Source organism: Mauremys reevesii, linkage group 7 (genome assembly GCF_016161935.1).
Source record: "Mauremys reevesii isolate NIE-2019 linkage group 7, ASM1616193v1, whole genome shotgun sequence".
Lineage (NCBI taxonomy): Eukaryota > Metazoa > Chordata > Testudines > Geoemydidae > Mauremys > Mauremys reevesii.
The window spans coordinates 20,642,436-20,659,794 of record NC_052629.1 but is presented as its reverse complement, the minus strand read 5'-3'; the positions used below and the strand labels follow the sequence as shown (position 1 = coordinate 20,659,794).

General features: G+C 41.0%; 1 protein-coding gene across 2 annotated transcripts in view; it reads left to right on the top strand.

Annotated features, from left to right (window-relative positions):
* Positions 1–14,006: 14,006 nt before the first annotated feature.
* The window catches only part of FAM53B (family with sequence similarity 53 member B), a 127,186-nt gene continuing 123,833 nt past the window's right edge, over positions 14,007–17,359 (top strand). The window contains exon 1 of one of the 2 annotated variants that reach the window (XM_039547709.1): positions 14,007–14,335. The gene's annotated coding sequence lies outside the window, so the exon portion shown is untranslated. Of the gene's footprint in view, positions 14,336–14,479; positions 14,739–17,359 lie in introns of those variants that run through there. The other variant, XM_039547708.1, reaches the window with a different exon arrangement.

Genomic DNA, 17,359 nt, shown 5'->3' with positions numbered 1-17,359 from the left:
CCCCCCCTGCAAAATGGTTAGATGTGGTGGTGTTGCCATTTGAATAGCCAGTGGGGTAGTATTTACTACATCCCATCTAAAGGTTTCCAGCAGCAGATAGGACTACTAGTACATGTAAGAGTTGCCCATCATCAGTTCATACCTTGGATATATTGATGAGATAACAAATCTTTGGAGAGATGTTCCCAAGCCTTAAAATGTGGGTCTGGATTTTTGTAATAAATTTGGGATCAGGTGGATACAATACAAGCAGATTTTAACGGACACATACACCATTATGGGTTGTTTGGATATGAGGCTTCTGTTTTATTCCCATGTGTAATCTTTGCTAATCTAGGAGTGATACAGAGTTTAAAAGCATCAAAATAAATCAACTGTGATCGCAAACTACAGGAAATTCCTTTAATCAACTAACAGGAATTTAACCATAATTTCTCAGTCTGTAAGACTTAGGCCTGTTATTGCTTTGTTTTGTTTTTTAAAATGACTGATTTCTATTTTTATCCATGCAGACCATATAAAAATATTAAGTCTCTCCAATTATTTATTCAAAGCTTGACTTGAAGAATTCTTACAAATAAATGTGCATCAGGCAAAGTTGGTGATAGAACTGAAATTGGATCAATCCTCTGGCATTTTATTTTATTTTTTCAGCAAAGCTTTTAGTAAAGGTTATAACTTCTCATCTTAACACTGGTTTGAAGATTTTCTATGGGCCCTATTGTCCACTGTGTGAGAAAGTTTCTTCTGGATGGTTTCCATGGTATGGGAAAGAGGTGGATCAGCTCCCCAAACCCATGGATCTTTGTAGGAAAAGCTAAGGCCCTGTGACGCACTGCAGTATTCCCTCCCAGCTCTCCTCAGCAGTATAGCTCGATAGGCAACAAGGCCTGCATAGGTGCTATACAATGCCTTCAAACATCTCCCCCTACCCACTCTCCTTGAAAGGGAAAGGAGTGGGAAGGGGTTTGGTAATGCAGAGGAGATGCACACACCTGTTCGAGGAGCACCGTCAACTTGGAAATAATCTTTCCATTTGCAAATGTTGTACCTAGTATTGTTACAATTAACTCCCCCTCCACCCACCAAAAATTACCATAACTGGAAGCATTGGAGCATGAGCTTTCGTGGGGGAATACCCACTTCGTTGGATGCATGTAAGCACTCTGTGTATAGTCAGTTTCAATGTTTAATTGATGGTTAGTTGTGTTTCCTTGTCTCATGCATTACTCTGGGATGGACCTTACCAGCATGCTGTTCCTCAGGCTCTGCAAGAAGGTGTTTATCAGTAACAAGAGTGGTAAAACTAAAAAGGAAGAATCAGTAGACAGGAAGTGATGGAAGAAATGGGGTGGCCCAAGCAGGTTTGGTGGGGTTGATTAATAGATTTTAATTCTAGAAGGGGCCATTATGTCAACACAGGCCATAAATCTAACAGAGTGATTCCTCCATGCCCAAAAGACTCTTCTAATCATAAACAGGAGAGCAGAAAAACCCTTCTAAACTTGGTTTAAAGAGGATTTTTCTAAAAAGAAAAAAAAAAAAAAAAGGACCCGTTTGAAGGATGCTCTGTCAGAAACCTGATTTGTTTTAATATTTGTTTTTTAAAACTGGAGGTTTCCAGTGTGTCTTTAATATAAACTTAATCAGCTTGAATTTTTTCTTGATTAAAAGGCTATGGAGATGACTTCTCAGAGACAGTCTCTGTGTCTGGGTCATATGCTGTGCTCTACATTTTCTGACTAAGTTAAAGCCTACAAACATTTATACTCATCAATGGAAAATAAACTTTTAAAAAGGGAGGTTGAGACATGCTTTGGAGGAGTGGTTCTCAACACGTGCATTTACTAGTTCACAGGGACTTGGCTGGTCACGCAGTGTTGGATCTCTTCCTTGTTTCCAGCTGCTGACCCATATTGAAAGAAGCTAAAAATACATTAAATACTTTCCTCCTGTTACTTTGCCAGATAAACAATTGCTGTAGTTGCCCCGGGTATGTTATGTGATCACTGTTGAATGTGAGGTTTGGGGCTAATCACTGCCCATGAACTGATAAAGGATTAGACCTCAGACTTTGCCTGTGGAACCAAAGTCTGTCTGGATATCACGGCGGGACTGCTGTTGGGGTGTGTGTGTCTTTGGCTGGGTATGTGCTTCAGCAGAAGGGGAAGGGGAAGCAGGGAAGGGTTTCTGATACAGAGCCCACTGAAGTCAATGGAAGTTCTATTGACTACAGAAGGCTTTGCATCAGGCCCAATAAAGCCAGCTGAAGCCAATGTAAAGGCCCCCATTGAGGTCAATGAGCTTTGGATCATGCCATATACAAAGAAGTGGGCTGTGAGCAGGGTATTCTCCATGAGGGATCCACAGCTTTGGAATTTATTTCCCTCCCAGTCCTCTTGAGCAGTTTAAACCTTCAGGGCCTGGTGCAAAGGTGGTATGATCTAGGCATTTGAGGTAGGAGTGCATTAAAGCTTGGAGAGGTTTGCTGTGGGGCTTGTTTTATCTGCAGTCCTATCTGTATTTTACATTGAGAAAACCAGGCCCTTGCATTTAAATTGTATTGGGAAAGTAAACTATCCAGGTGCCATAATTTGGATGGGGGCCTAATTCTTCACTGAGCCTTAGTCCCACCTATGTGGGGTTGGCAGTTTGAGTTCTTCTTTTCCATTCCAGTCTGTCTTGAAGCAGTTCTTAGGAAGCTCCACAGCTAATCAAATTCTTTTGTATGACATCCATCCATCTAGTTTTGGGGTCTGCCAACCCTTCTTTTAATCTCTACATCTAAGTTTAACACCCTGTTTACTATATATTCTTCTGATCTTCTTTTCACATGCCCACACCATCTAAGCCTGGATTCCTTCAGCTTTTCTATAATCGGTAACACCTTCACACTTCCCCTAATTCGTTTGTTCTGAACATGGTCCACCCTTGTAACTCCAAGCATTCATCTTAACATTTTCATTTCCACCATATTCAAGATCTGCTCCTCGCTCTTCCTGAGTGCCCAGCATTAAGAGAGACACAAAAGTGCACGCCTAATTACCATCTTGTAGATCTTACTTTTTCAGTTTGATAGGCATTCTCCTATTGCAGATCAGTGCAGTCACTTCTCTCCATTTAGTTCATGCCTTCCCTGTTTTACTAATGGGGGGCGGAGGGGCCTGGTTATTTTTTATAAATAAATAAGTATGTATTTAAGAGGACAACTCTAATGGCATTTCTACACCTGGGACTCTTTTAAAAGCGACTGGGTAAATATGTTCCCCAAAACAACTGAATCTTGGTAAATAAAAGTCCCCCTCTTCTTCACAACAAAACACTTAGTTGAAATAAGTATTTCCCTATCTTCAATGTCACACAGGGTTTTTTTTAAAATAAGGAAATGTAATACAAGAAAGGTCATGAGATAAGCTAACAAACGCCAGGAAATTCAAAATGAAGGCTGATGCTCCCTTAGTTTCTGACTTCCACCTATTTGTAACCATACTGTTCTTTATAAGTCAGGGGATATGTTTACATGATGGTAATTATCACTTAGTGAGCAGGAACTATCACTTTCAAAGGCTATTATATGCTGCTGGTTTTGGGTGTAATGTTTGTGGAGAGGCTTAGAGGTTAAGGAATTAATATTTGTTTTTTTAGCTTTCATATCTGGCTAAACTAAACTGAAATCATTTTGGAGGATCTCGGTTTTTAGAAGATATTGGATTACATCATAAAACTAATAGAATTATAGCTCATTGGCTGCTGCTGCTCCATAGAGGGCCAGAGATGAATAAGCATGTAATTATATCCTTTTTGTTCCTTTAGGAAAATATTCTTCAGGTTATTACTGAGGACCCCAGATTAAAACTGCAACTGTTTGCATTGTACTTGGTTTATATCCGAACACGGGTATTAGGGACTCACTATATTGATTCCAAAATTAAGATTATGAGAATTTCTGTAAATCCAGAGTTGCCAGCTCTCATGGTTTTATCACAAGTCACACCATATTTAGTGATTTTAAAGGCTGCTTTCTTCCAAACATTTCTCATGCACAGTCTCTGCCAAGAAGTGAATATTTTTTAGAAGTTTGACACTCAGACAATTGAGTATTTTTTAGTTAAAGAGAAAGTGTCCAATCAAGATCACTCTGATCTAAACCCATCAAACTTGTTATAAGCGGATCCTAACTAACACGTAGGACTATTTTTTCCCAAGTTCTAGGGATGACCTGTCCTCCATGTGCATCTATAACTTATCTGAGACGTTTGGATAATTCTGTAAATTTCTCTTCACCTGATCTTAACTCACTTTGCTTTTTAAGGAGTCCTGTGGCCTTTTAGCACGCCCAGTGCTTTTGCTAATGTAAGGTCTTATGGAGTTCGTGAATTTTGTACTGATATTTCCTAAAGATTGCAGGTTATTTATGACGTTTAGAAAAAAAAATCACATCCCCACTTAGTTGTGGTCTCACCTGCCTCAATCATCAGCCACCAGCGCCCATGCTTCAAGGTCCTAGCAGGCAGTATAGACAGACAGACAGACAGACAGACACACACACTCTCTCTCTCTCTCTCTCTAGGTGCTGGTGGAATCCTCACTGCCATGCTCTCCCCCTGGACCTTTGCTTTTAGCGATAGCCATACTATGGGGTGAAACTATCAATTCCCCCCCACCCCATACAGCCCCTGAGCCACTGGCATTTCCCATCATTCCTGGCTTCCTTTTGAGCAAAGAGGTGCCTGACTCCTGCAGGCGCTATTGTATACAGTGACAAAGGGGACTCCAGGATTAGTACTGCCATGCCCTGTGCTGGGAAGAGGGAAGTGGCTCTCCTCACAGCATTCTCCTGAGTCAAAGACACCTCTAAGTTTCTATATTCCATCAGCAGCCTCCTGTTCCCTCAGATATGCTAATGCATCTTCCCAGCAGTGGAAATGTTACAGGGGTCACACAATGGTAGAAATCAATGGAAAATATCTTTGCCTTAATGTGGTAGTTGGGTGGGGCAAAGATAGAAAAACAAGGGCAGTGTAAAGGTTGGTACTAGAACCTCAGCTGCACATTGCCTGAGCTCCTGGGATTTAGAAACAGTACAGCAAAATGCCCATCATTAAAAACAGCCAAAGAAAGCCATTGAACAACGCAGGAGTTATACTAGAGAACAAAGAAGTTGTACGGAATATTTTTGAAAGCTGCAGCTTTAGTTTCTACTTTGTTGGAGTGGCAGATTATTCATCAAAATTCCAGCTCCATACAATCACAACCTTTTGTGAAGTTAAAGTAGTCACCGTGTAATGCTCACAGAGACAGATGTATCATCATTAGAAAGTGAGAGGCAATACTGTCCAGTGGGAAGAGCACTGGATTGGAACTCAAGAGACCAGGGTTCTGTTTGCTGCTCTGCCACTCACCTGCCATGTGGCATTGGCTAAGTCACTTGATTTCTCTGTGCCTATGTTCCTCATCTCTCCCTTTGTCCTGTCTGCTAGGGCTTTGTCTTCACTGTTAAAAACGGTGTGTTTTTACCACAGGATAATGAATGTGCATTAGCTCTCTCACAGTGAAATCCTAGTAAAGACTAGGCACCTGTAGTTTCATTACAAGGTAGATAGGCAATGTCAACCACAGCTGGGGTGAATACATGCTGACCTTGCCTAGCTATCATGTGGTAAAAAAGACAGGTGCCTTTTCTCTACTAGGATGTTACAGTGAGCTAACTACTGTACATTAGCTATCTCACTGTACAAACCACCCGATGGCAGGGAAGACGTAGCCTTACGTTGTAAGCTTTTCACAGCAAGAATTATCTCGTCCTATATTTAAACAGCATGGCCCCTTATCATGGTTGGGCCTCAAGGCACTGCTATAATATAAATAACCAATAACATGCTTAGCTTAGTAATTAAATGAATATAATGCCCATTGTTTAACTGTAATAAGTATATTTAAATGGTTGACCTTTGAATGCTGCCTTGATGAAAGTTAGGATTGTTGTTGGTTTCCAGATGGGTTTGCTATATAGCCCAAAGACAGGTCTGACGTCCCATCCTAGTGCATGAGATCTGTACTGCCCTGCAGGAGACCTAGGTTTTGGTTCCCAGGGCACAGCTCTCTCGTGTAGGTTTAAGTTCTGTGCTCGAGCTCGCTGAGCACCAGCAGGGGAGATTAAAAAAACAAAAACAAACAAACAAAACCCAAGATGATCTTCTGACCAATTAAAGTGCCACATTGACAGGTTCAGAAGGGAGTTCTGACTGCCAAAAAATCCACTAGGCCTGCTGAACATTCAGAGGCAAAACAGTTGCTGAAATGTATGTACTTTTTCTATCCAGCTTAGCTTTTTGTGTTCGTGTATAAATATGTATGTGGCTACGTAAAACAGTTACATGCTTGAGTTACTAGGGCCGTTAGGATGGTTTCATTAGTTAATACTACTCGCAGTGAAATAAGAGTTTGAATTGTCCTTGAGTTTAAACATTAAAAAAGAAGGGATGCGTGTCTTATTGGAAGAGAAGAATGTCTTGTGTATAATATGCCTCAAAAACATTAGAATTTTTGGTACAAGCCAGGCCACTTTTCTGAATGAGGACGGGACATCTGCAGGTCCAAACGGACTGGAGGCCTGGATGGGCAAGTTATAGCAATTTGACATGGCCACTCTTTTAGAACATTTTGTTTTTAAGTGTACAAGATCAAGCTGCAGCTTATGCAGCCAGGAACAAGGGCTGATACAGACCTTGGCAGTTTCATGGCAACCATTTTTACATAAGGGTGAGTTCTTGAATAGTTTTTCCACTACATTAGGTATAAGCTTGCTTCTCTTCATCAGTGTACTGATCTTTTACTTATGTCCTCATCCTGAAAATATGCATATAAACAGTACTGTAGTCATTGCAAGGAAAATCATTATCTATCTATCTATCTATCTTTTCCAGGGTACTTAGTACAGGATTGTCAAATTCATGTTATCTAGGGTTACGGAGAAACTGTAAATATGGTAATTAGAAACATGCGGCATTAATTTCTAGTGCTTTTGCACTGAAATTGCTTTCTTAATCTTGGCATGCAACAAAGCAAACACCCTTTGCTACCTCAATAACAGTTTTATTGTATAAGGTGTTTAAGTACTTTAACATATCAAACGATCTTCCATAAAATATACTGAAATAAATCAGTCTTCAGGCAGTGCTTTGCATTCCCATTCCTACTCTCTTGGCTTGGATAAGGAGACAGTAGGATTATACTGCCCAACTCTACCCCCTTTGGCTAAATCAAGAGGATACTGATGGACTCTGAAAGGACACCTGTGTTATACTGCTTGGCTGGAAGTATGTTCACCATGATCCAGGCCTTGAGGATAGTTAAGTGGGGAAGCATTAAAGGATCTGTAGGGCATTGAGTGGGTGTGGGTGTGGGGGGATTTGAGATGAAGTGGCCTCAAGTTGAGGGGAAGAAGTGATCATCAGCATGTGTTCTATAATGTAACAAAAGGAAATGTCAACGCCTGGCTTGATTAGCTAAGTAATAGCATGGAATGGCTTGGAATTTTTGCCCTTCTGATGAACAGTTTTCTAGGTTACTAGAAATTTAACTCAAGGTCGTCATGCAGAAAAATGATGTAACCCCAAAGTAACATATAAATGCTGAATAATAGTGAGTGTGCAATTCACTGCTGGAAAGCTAGAGCTCATAAACACTAGTGAGAGAGCAGAAATCAGTTTCAACACAATTCTTCCCCATCTTGAGCGTTCACCAACAGTGTCAGATGTCAAGCAGAGATGAGACTGGAAGAATCTGCATTTCTTAAGCCATGTAAAATGTTGCTAGGACTTTGTGAACTATTACCTTTTAGTTACAACACAGAGACTAGAAATCCTGATACATACCACAGCTTGATAAGCCACCAGCCATTCTAAAACCTTGATCAAGAAAAAGTGAGTTGAAAGAAGGGTTCATTTCTAAGGACCCTACTGTGCAAGGTATGTTTCTTGGAACAGCTAGAGTCTAAAAAGGAGAAACATGCTGAACCGTGTAATCAGAGACCCATTTTTCCTTATTATTAATATTACATAGCACCATAATTTTGCATGGCAGCTTACATAGATTTTAAAAATAGATTTGGGTCCAGATTGAAATCAATGGGAGTGGTGCCTTAACCTAATCTTTGAAGGTCTGAGTCTTGATCCCTACCACAAGGAGCTCAAAATTTAAATCAGATTCCTATTGACTTAAATGTTCTTTGGATCAGACTTTTACTCAAGAGAGCAAGTAGAATGTTGCAAAATACTAATAATATCTGTAATGACAGTTGAGGAAATTAGGCCAAAAGTTTCTAACAGATGCAAACCAGGCATAGAGCAATTTAAGATTGCCCTTGGTGGATTTAAGATTGTTTATGTGATTTGTTTTCTATTTGGGGTAAATCTTGTCCTTTAAAAAATGGATAACATTTCCCAACAGATACTTGCCTGTGAAGTGAAAATCCATGCTGCATGTAGCATGGATTCTATGATAGCAAAAATCCTAAAAACCTGTTTTCCATCAGAGATCTAGCAAATTCCATAATTAAGATATGATATTTCACGTGTTGACTGTCATAAAAGCAGCACCACTAGCTACAGCCCTCTGTGCTCAGCAGCATCTGATTTAGAGTGAAATTATCTCTTTGATCCAGATTGGTTCTGTGAGGCGGAACATGTTGATCATCTTGTGGATTTACAATAAAACATTAGTAGTTAAGATATTTTGCGAGGATACCTGTGCTTCAGGCCGTTTGGATACTTTCCATTTTAGAATTGCTTCTCACACTGGGGGTGGGATCTGATGTAGGTGTCCGTATTTATGCTACTTGGGCATAGGTGCTGGAACTAGGGGTGCTGGGGGTGCTGCTGCACCTCCTGGCTTGAAGTGGTTTCCATCATATACAGGGTTTACAGTTCAATGGCTCTCAGCACCCCCACTATACAAAGTGTTCCAGCACCCCAGTGCTTGGTCATAGACTCCCATTGACTTAAATGGAGCCAGAATTTGATTCTAAATTTTTGATACCTATGATGATCTTGTGGTTAAGCACTGGACTAAGACTCATGAGATTGGGGTTCAGTTCCTGGCTCTGTCACAGAGCTTCTGTGTCTTACCTTGGACAAATCACCTAATTGCCTGGTGCCTCAATTTCCCCTCTGGAAAAAGGAGATAATACTGCCTCATCTCATGGTGGGGTTAGGACATAAACATTAGCAAGTGCTCAGATACTACAGTCATAGATAAGATGTAGATATTAAAAAAAATAACACTTCTTCTGAAATGACTATAGATGGCAAATACAGTGTAAATTATCAGTGTGACAATATAACACATTGCATTGGCTCTGCATGGGTGGAAAAACTATTACAAATTTTACAAAGCCACAGGACTGTAATTTACTAGCAAAATACTGGGCAACAGCAGGTAAAGAAAATTGCATCTATCTATGGCATTTATCACTGTACTTTAGCTAAGAGCTATAAAAACTATGACCACAATATAACTAGAAAGAGTCCACAAAGATCCATAACTGTCTGTTTACCAGAGGCCCTACCCCTTCCAACTGTTTTCCCTGTAACAACCTGACCAGGATGGTGATAGTGACTGTGAAATGCTCAGGGAGATTAGAGAGGCTATAAAAATAAAAAGCTCAATAATAATGGGGGATTTCAACTATCCCCATATTGACTGGGTACATGTCACCTCAGGACAGGATGCAGAGATAAAGTTTCTTGACACCTTAAATGACTGCTTCTTGGAGCAGCTAATCCTGGAACCCACAAGAGGAAAGACAATTCTTCAGCTAGAAGTTCTTACAGGGAAAATGGTTGGAAGGTGTAGGGCCTCTGGTAAACAGACAGTTATGGACTCTTTCTAGTTATATTGTGGTCATAGTTCTGGAAGCTAGTTCTGGAAGGTAAACATGGGGAGTCATATTTTGTGCTGACTCAATGCTACTCCAATGTCTACAGCCTAAGTAAGCACAGAATTTGGCCAAACAAATCGACAGCCTGTGGCAGCTAGTCTCAAAAGGCTCTTCCATTCTTCCTTCCCTTTAACAAAGAACTTTTATATAGTCCATCAAAACGGGGACTCTGTTTTTCTCCTTTTCAAACAGATCTAAAATGGCTAAACCCTAAATTTAAATCATGCTATTTAAATAGATTGTTAAATACTGTCTCTGTGAAAGCATCTTTTTGTACCTAAGCAAAAGGGTCATGTTCACCTAGACTGATAGCACTACACAGACAACACACCTGTCTTGAAGCATAGAGGGACTGGTGGTAAACAAGGGCTATTTTTTGTATGGAGGTATGAAAATAAACAGAATGCAACTTTCAGTCAGGTTTTGGGAAAGTGAAATTGCTGTACAGAGGCTGCGGATAAGTTACCCGTAAACTTTTGTTACTTATCTGTTCAATTGGGAAACTATAAAAACACGTCTTAAAAATTTGATCCCCATGCTCTGGAAAATGGGTTTGAGAATGTTTTATTTTTATGGTTTCTAGGCTGCATATGTGATCAGAAAAGCCTCCAGTTTAACTCAGACTGAGGAACTAGATGGCAAAAGATCTGCCAGATCATTCAGCCCTTCTTCCTGTTAGTAAAGCACATTAATAACGTTTTGTCCTGTCTAATTTTAAATGTTCCAAGCAATGGAGCTTTCACCGCTTCCTGTAAGAGTTTACCTGTCAGGGAAATTTCCCAGATAACCAGCCTAAGTTTCCATTTCTTAATTTCACTCTATTACTTGTAGTTACTTACCCCCTTCTGTTATACTAAGTTAATATTCTTTCTTGGTGTTTGTTTAGTACACTAGATTGAGCCCCAATTCAGCAGAACACTTAAGCTCATGCTAAGAACATGTGAACTATCACACCTTTTCTCCAAGTGTAGACATACCCTTAGTGTGTGTGATCATGTATCCCTCTTGGCATTGGACCTAGCAATGATAATAGCCACCTTCTCCTCTAGCTCAAAAGGCATAGGCCTATGCTTTAGATGCCAAAGGTCTCACGGTTCACTCCTTGCTGACATCTGTGGTATTTGCATCTACATGTCCATGGTTTATGAGTATAGTCTATGTTTATTTTGTAATGGTTCCTACATCCTCTTTTAATTGTTAAATGTAGCCTAGTTACTCATGCATAATATGCATCTTAATTATTTAATTGCATTCTGTCCTAGGAAGAAGTCCAACTATATGCTAGATGCAATCCCACTTTTTACCAGCGGAAAATGTTACTGTTAAAACATGTGTATTTTGGGGATGGATTTTAGCAGCAATCTGAGCAGACATATCCTTGAGCCTCTCTAAACCTCTGCTCCTGCCTTCATCTGATGTGTTTCTACCTTTGGATTTGAGCAACGACCACTTCCTGGAGGGAAACACTGACTGAGAGGAAAAATAGAGGGAAAGGAAGGGGAAAACCAGTGTTCTTAACCCCTAATCCATGGGGATTCTGAGTGTTCATTCAGATTTTCTTCTCTTTTTGGAATCCTAATTCCAGTGTATTAATGTCATGTGGCATATTTCTGAGATGGTCCAGAGGTGAAATCCTGGTGGTTTATTTGCTATGGGCAAGATTCTGCCACCCTTACTTGGTGAGAATTCTTCTGTGCTGCCTCACAGAGATTACTCCAGTCCCTTTAACTCAACCTCTTAGTGGGCCTATTGACTGGAAGACTCCTGTGGTAGCAGATCATCTGCTCCCGCCACAGGTCCACCTGTCCCTGCACACAACTCTGCAAGTGGACTATACGGGGTATGCATGTCCCTTGCACAGCCTCTCCACAGCCTAATCCCTGCCCTCCTTGCACAGTAGACCATTGCTCTGAACCTTTAAAAGGAGCGGTCTGCTCTTATCTTAGTTCCCATTTGTGCATGTCATAAAACCATGACATAATTCAGCATTGTCAGTGTCTCTGCTCAAGGAAGGTTCAAAGATAGATTAGCAGGGGTTAGGACTGAGGTATGTTGGCAAAAGGGGTATGGGAAAGCTCACAGGAGTGACAGTCTGGTATTGACACCTCCTCATCAATTATTGGGAGTGGACCACATCCACCCTGGTTGAATTGGCCTTGTCTCCACTAGTAAGGTAACTCCTTTCTCTTCATGTGTCAGTATATTTATGCCTACATCTGTAATGTTCACTCCATGCATCTGAAGTGGGTTTTTTTACCCATGAAAGCTTATGCCCACATAAATCTGTTAGTCTTTAAGGTGCTACCAGGCTCCTCGTTGTTTTAGTCTGATCCATATTCTTGTGGTCATGCCAGGACTCTCCCTCAGAGGCCTCACTTTCAGAAGCACATAATTCACTCATATTTTGTTTAGTAAAAGAAGTGGGGAGAGGGAATAACAAAGGCCTGAATAATTTTCTAGTGCAAAGGAGAAAAATAGTGTCCCACTGCACCGTATTTAGGATGAGTCTGATGAGCCAAATGTTTGCAAGGGGATCAGAGTATGCCAGCAGGAGTCACTCTAAGCCTCCTAATGGAAATTTAGGAAGTTAGAAGTCTTCAAAATAATCAAAGATTGAGATTAATCATTTAATTGCAGGTGATAATGAACATTTAAAGAACACCAGTATTAGTAAGTTCTGCAGCATTCTTGATCATTTATTAGTTTTACTTCTGCATGATCTGGTTGCCTTTTGATTTTATTTTTTAACTCATTTTTAAAAATATAATAAGTAAAGCTATTTCCTGGGACAAAGACTACATCTGTCCTGCAGACTGAAAGAACAAAGGTCTGGAGCAGTTTGTATCAAGTTGCCTCAAATTTCTTAATCTCATTACCCTGCAGCAATATCTGTTGGGAGTAGTGAGTGGACCCAGGTATTTCCCACTATTACTTGCTATTCCTAATTGTTGGCATCATCAGTGGGACCCATCTTTAGTATAAGATCAGTGTTAACTCTTAATACTCTGAGAATGATGTATCTAGAATAATAAAAAGATTCCAATATGCATTGGTGATGGTGTATTAGAATTGTACGAGCACACACAAGTCGTAGACCTACTTGTACAGACAAAGCCTTTAATTTTTTTATTTTACCTTGTGATACAAGCTTCACTGGTTAACTGGTTAGACCTCAATGAACAGTCAGAAAAGCCACAAACTAAAAAGTCTGGCCTGTTTGCATTAGTAAATATAATGAATACGCAAGTGATCAAAGTGCAATGGTTCAGAGAGTTTTAAATTATAAAAGAGAGTAAATAAAACAGGGTTGTGCTTCATAATATAATCTTTTTACTTTAAAAAACCCCTCTGTAAAATGTAAAGTTGATTTCATTACCTCGTATAAAGCAAATACAACATAGATCAGAAGAGCAAGTAATGCCAATTTCGAAAATGTGCCTGAAAACATAAATTCACTCACCCATAGATAATTCTAATTAGGAATTGTTTACTGTAAATAAAGCTTGGATGCCTGACCTAAAGACAGCTTATATACGGGTACTTAAAATGTTCTGCTGGACAATAGCAAACAGGAAAACATCACTAAGGTATTATGAGTGCTGCTTCAGGTTAACGAAAACACCCCCGCTCCCCAGAACTTTAAACTGATGGGGGGAGGGATGCTCAAATACCACGGATCAGAAAAGCCACGACTCCCCCCTCCCCATACCGCCCTCCTTGAAGGAACCTGAAGGGAACTTTGACGGATGGGTGCCAGGGACTGCGGCTGCCTGGGAAATCAGAACCGAGCAGCGCATGTGGTGTAATGCAATGAGCCACCACCCTCTCGAAGAAAGCCGAGGCAAGTCGATGGCCCAGTTTTGCACTCCGAAACATGCTGCCTGGCGTTGTGGGTGGGTGCCCCAGTGCAGCACATTGCCCGGCCGGACTCCCTGGAGCTGAGGCTGCACGTTGCAGACTGCCCGGAGCAGAACGCCCTCTAGCCAAAGCCAGGCTGAAGACACTGACAAGCCACCCCCACGCCCGATCTGACACTGAGAAAAGCAGCTCCCAGCCCTGCCACCAAAGCTACAGTGTCTGCGCTGCACACACGCTGAAGTCATAACGCTGTAGACGCCAACTGATGAACAGCCTGTAATTGCAATAAAATGTAACCTTGATGAGGCGGCGAGGGCAGCAGCGCAGCCCTGCCCTTTGGTGCGTTTTAAAGGGACTAGTTGAAAACAGTTCAGGAAGTGACAAGCCTATTTCCTCTCTGTTAGCAGATCGGTACGAAGCACTCCAGATCCAGCAGGGGAGTCTTGCGGGCTCCTTCTGGAGACGGATGCTGCAAACCGTACCAAGGAGCCCCGGAGCCGGGTGCTGGAGGATGGGGACTTAATACAAAGAGACAGAGTAAGAGAGCCCGCCAGATGGGTCGCTTTCTTAATTACATGCTGGGCATTCGCCTTGTCTCCGCTCCCCTTTTCCCCATTCCCCTGCCAGTGGTCTGGCCCTGAGCAGATATTGTTGCAATGTGTAAAATAGTAGAGCTGGGACACTTTTATTCTCTTCTTGGAGAGAGGAGAGAGAGAGAAAGAGAGACTGGCCTGATGGCTTGAGGTGGAAGCTATTTATTTTTTGTTTCTCTTTGTGCTTGACTGGCTCGCCTGCAACTGAAGGGATGGGACAGGGAAGTGCCCGGGTGAAGCCAAACGAAGCAAGCAAGGGAGCAGGGTCCCACTGAAAGTCTGGTCTTTGCATCCAGAAAAAAGGCAGAGCGAGCGAGCGAGCCAGCCAGGGGCTGATTGATCCTGCGGTATTCGTTTAATCCGGTTTATAACTTCATCTTTCTCGGCTGTCATTACAGAGCTGTTGTTAGGGCAGAGCGAAGAGGAGGGGGATGCGGTAGGGAGGGGGGCGGCAGCTTTCCGAAAAGTTTCGGCATTATTACAAGACGGCGCTTTTGTTGATTGAACTTTGCAGTTAGCCCAGAGATCTGGACACTGAGCCGCGCAGTTTTGTTTGGGTTTATTACTGTTGGACAGCTCGGAACCATGCTGTGGCTGCTGCTGCTCGCCAGTGGGAATTGCAACTGGAAGTGTGTGTTAGGACCCCTCCGTGGTTGGATTTCGGCTCTTCTGTGTGTGCTGGTTAAAAATTGCATGCTTTGCATTTGCACATGGCGATAGGATCCGTCCTTGAAAGGTTCTTGTAAAGTCACATTTTTGTAATACGCCATTGATTTGCCTGTCCCAGGCAGTTTATTCCCCAAGCTTGATGGCTTTTCTCTGAGGGTTAAAAGAAAGAAGTAAATCTGACCATAAACAGGCTTGCAAAGCTGACATGCGTTCTGTTGTCTCTGAGTGCTTTATAGTCCACTCCATAACAACATTTGTCCACAGTGCTCTATATATGTACGTAGGGCCCACTGTATACTGTAGCAGCAATATTTTCTGCAGCTACTTTAACTGGATATTGTGTCTCTTGTAACTCAGGCATCATATTGCTGTGCTGAAATACAGCTCCTCAGTTCTTTATGCCTCAGTGTGTATTTTAGACATACTGTACTTTGATGGTGAACAAAGAACAGCTCTTAGCTCCCTATGAGAAATGGTATTCGGCCTCCTACAGGCTATACTCTAGAGCATTATATATATATATATATATATATATATATATATATATATATATATATATATATATATATATATATATTTCTTTGACTATAGGGTACCCACTAATAATCTGTACATTTTAACTTTAGGTGCATGTGTGTCAGTGCTTTTGCACATGCCGGTGTAAACTTTCCTATATTCAAAGCAAGTTTGCGCTATGGTTGGCTGTTGTCAAATATGATGTTAGGATTTATTGCTCCCTTATCTTTTTTGGGGTTGTCTTAAGGCCAGTACAAATGTTTTCTATATGCTGACAGAGATATTCAAATAGCTTTTCCTCATTAAAACATGATAGCATACTTCCATGTGACTTCCTTGCATATATACTAATAGCTGTACTCACTGGTAATAGCAGACTGATTTCTTGCTGAGCCTACTTACAGCAGGCAAATAGATGGCAGCAGCATTAACTGGCCCATATGGTATATGATCTTGTTAGCCGAGAAAATCATGTATGTGAGAACACATTAGTAATGCTGACAAAAGTAATAGCTAGTCTTGTGAAATTATTATATTTGTTGTCAATTTTGTCATAGGCTCTGATTTCATCTTAATTCTAATACACTCGGTGACAAACCTGGTGCAGCTAAGAGTTGAGACTGGGTTATTTAACGTGTTAATACTCTGTGCACCTTTTCCACCATAAAATAAGTTGGGGATGGAAACAAACTGTGTGTGTGTGTCTCCATATTTGTATTACTACCCACTTTTTTGATCATGGGTATATTGTATCTTTGCTGAAATGATGTAAGATTGTGCTTTCATTTGTACTCCCAGCGGTACAGTGCATACAGACTGCCCTGAGTTCAGGAGACTTTAGTGGTGAGTTGGCTATAGACAAGCTGTATCAGGCTATAAAACCAAGCAAACTATAATGGTGAAGCTGGCATGTGCTGAGAGAATGGCATCCATTAGGTGCTTTAATGTACATTTGTTGCAGGAAAAACAGACAAATTCAAGACAAATTTATATAGCTTAGCCAATGAGGGTTGGAGATGGAGTTACCCTTCAAGAGTTTGGGCTGTAGTGAACAACCGTTTCTCTTGTGTTAGAATTAGTATGCTCTGCCTGTGTAATTTTTTTTCTGAATGTATCAATGTATTCCACTGTCCTTCCAGACTGGGAGTAATGGTTAGCACAGCTGAAACCTGAAAGTTCAAACCACCAGCTACAAAACTCTGATCCACCTAGCTGTACCAGGACTTAAATGCACAGCAGGACGGACGTTTGACTGAACCTATTGCATTGACACACTTGCCAGCGTCACCTTTAGCCATTTACACCTTTTCCCTTCAATGAGTCCCTCATTTCTTCACATTATTTCTTCCTGTTGGTAGCCATATTGTAGAATTTTACTTCCTGATACCAGGAGTGAGGGGCTTATTTAAGTATTATTAGGTGAATCAGTCCAACAGAGGGTAATGAAAAGCAATTTGACTACCTTTATAGAGAAGTCCAAAGGAGTTGAATACATGTGGGTTTTACGTACATTTAATTGGGTTCTGTAGAAATTACTCTACAAATCTATGAAGTAGTTTAGCCATCCTACAGCATACTATAGGAAGGATACATTTCTCCACTAAATTGTATGGGATTGTTCAAAATACCTACAGAGAGGTTATCATTTTCTTTGTATTGTTTAAGACTTTTCTCCTCAGGAGTCTTAAAAGATTTAATTTCCTTGACATCAAATAATATATATGGCGTTTGTAACAGAGTGCAAGGTCATGCACAATGAGTAGTTCAAAGGATTCATTTTCCA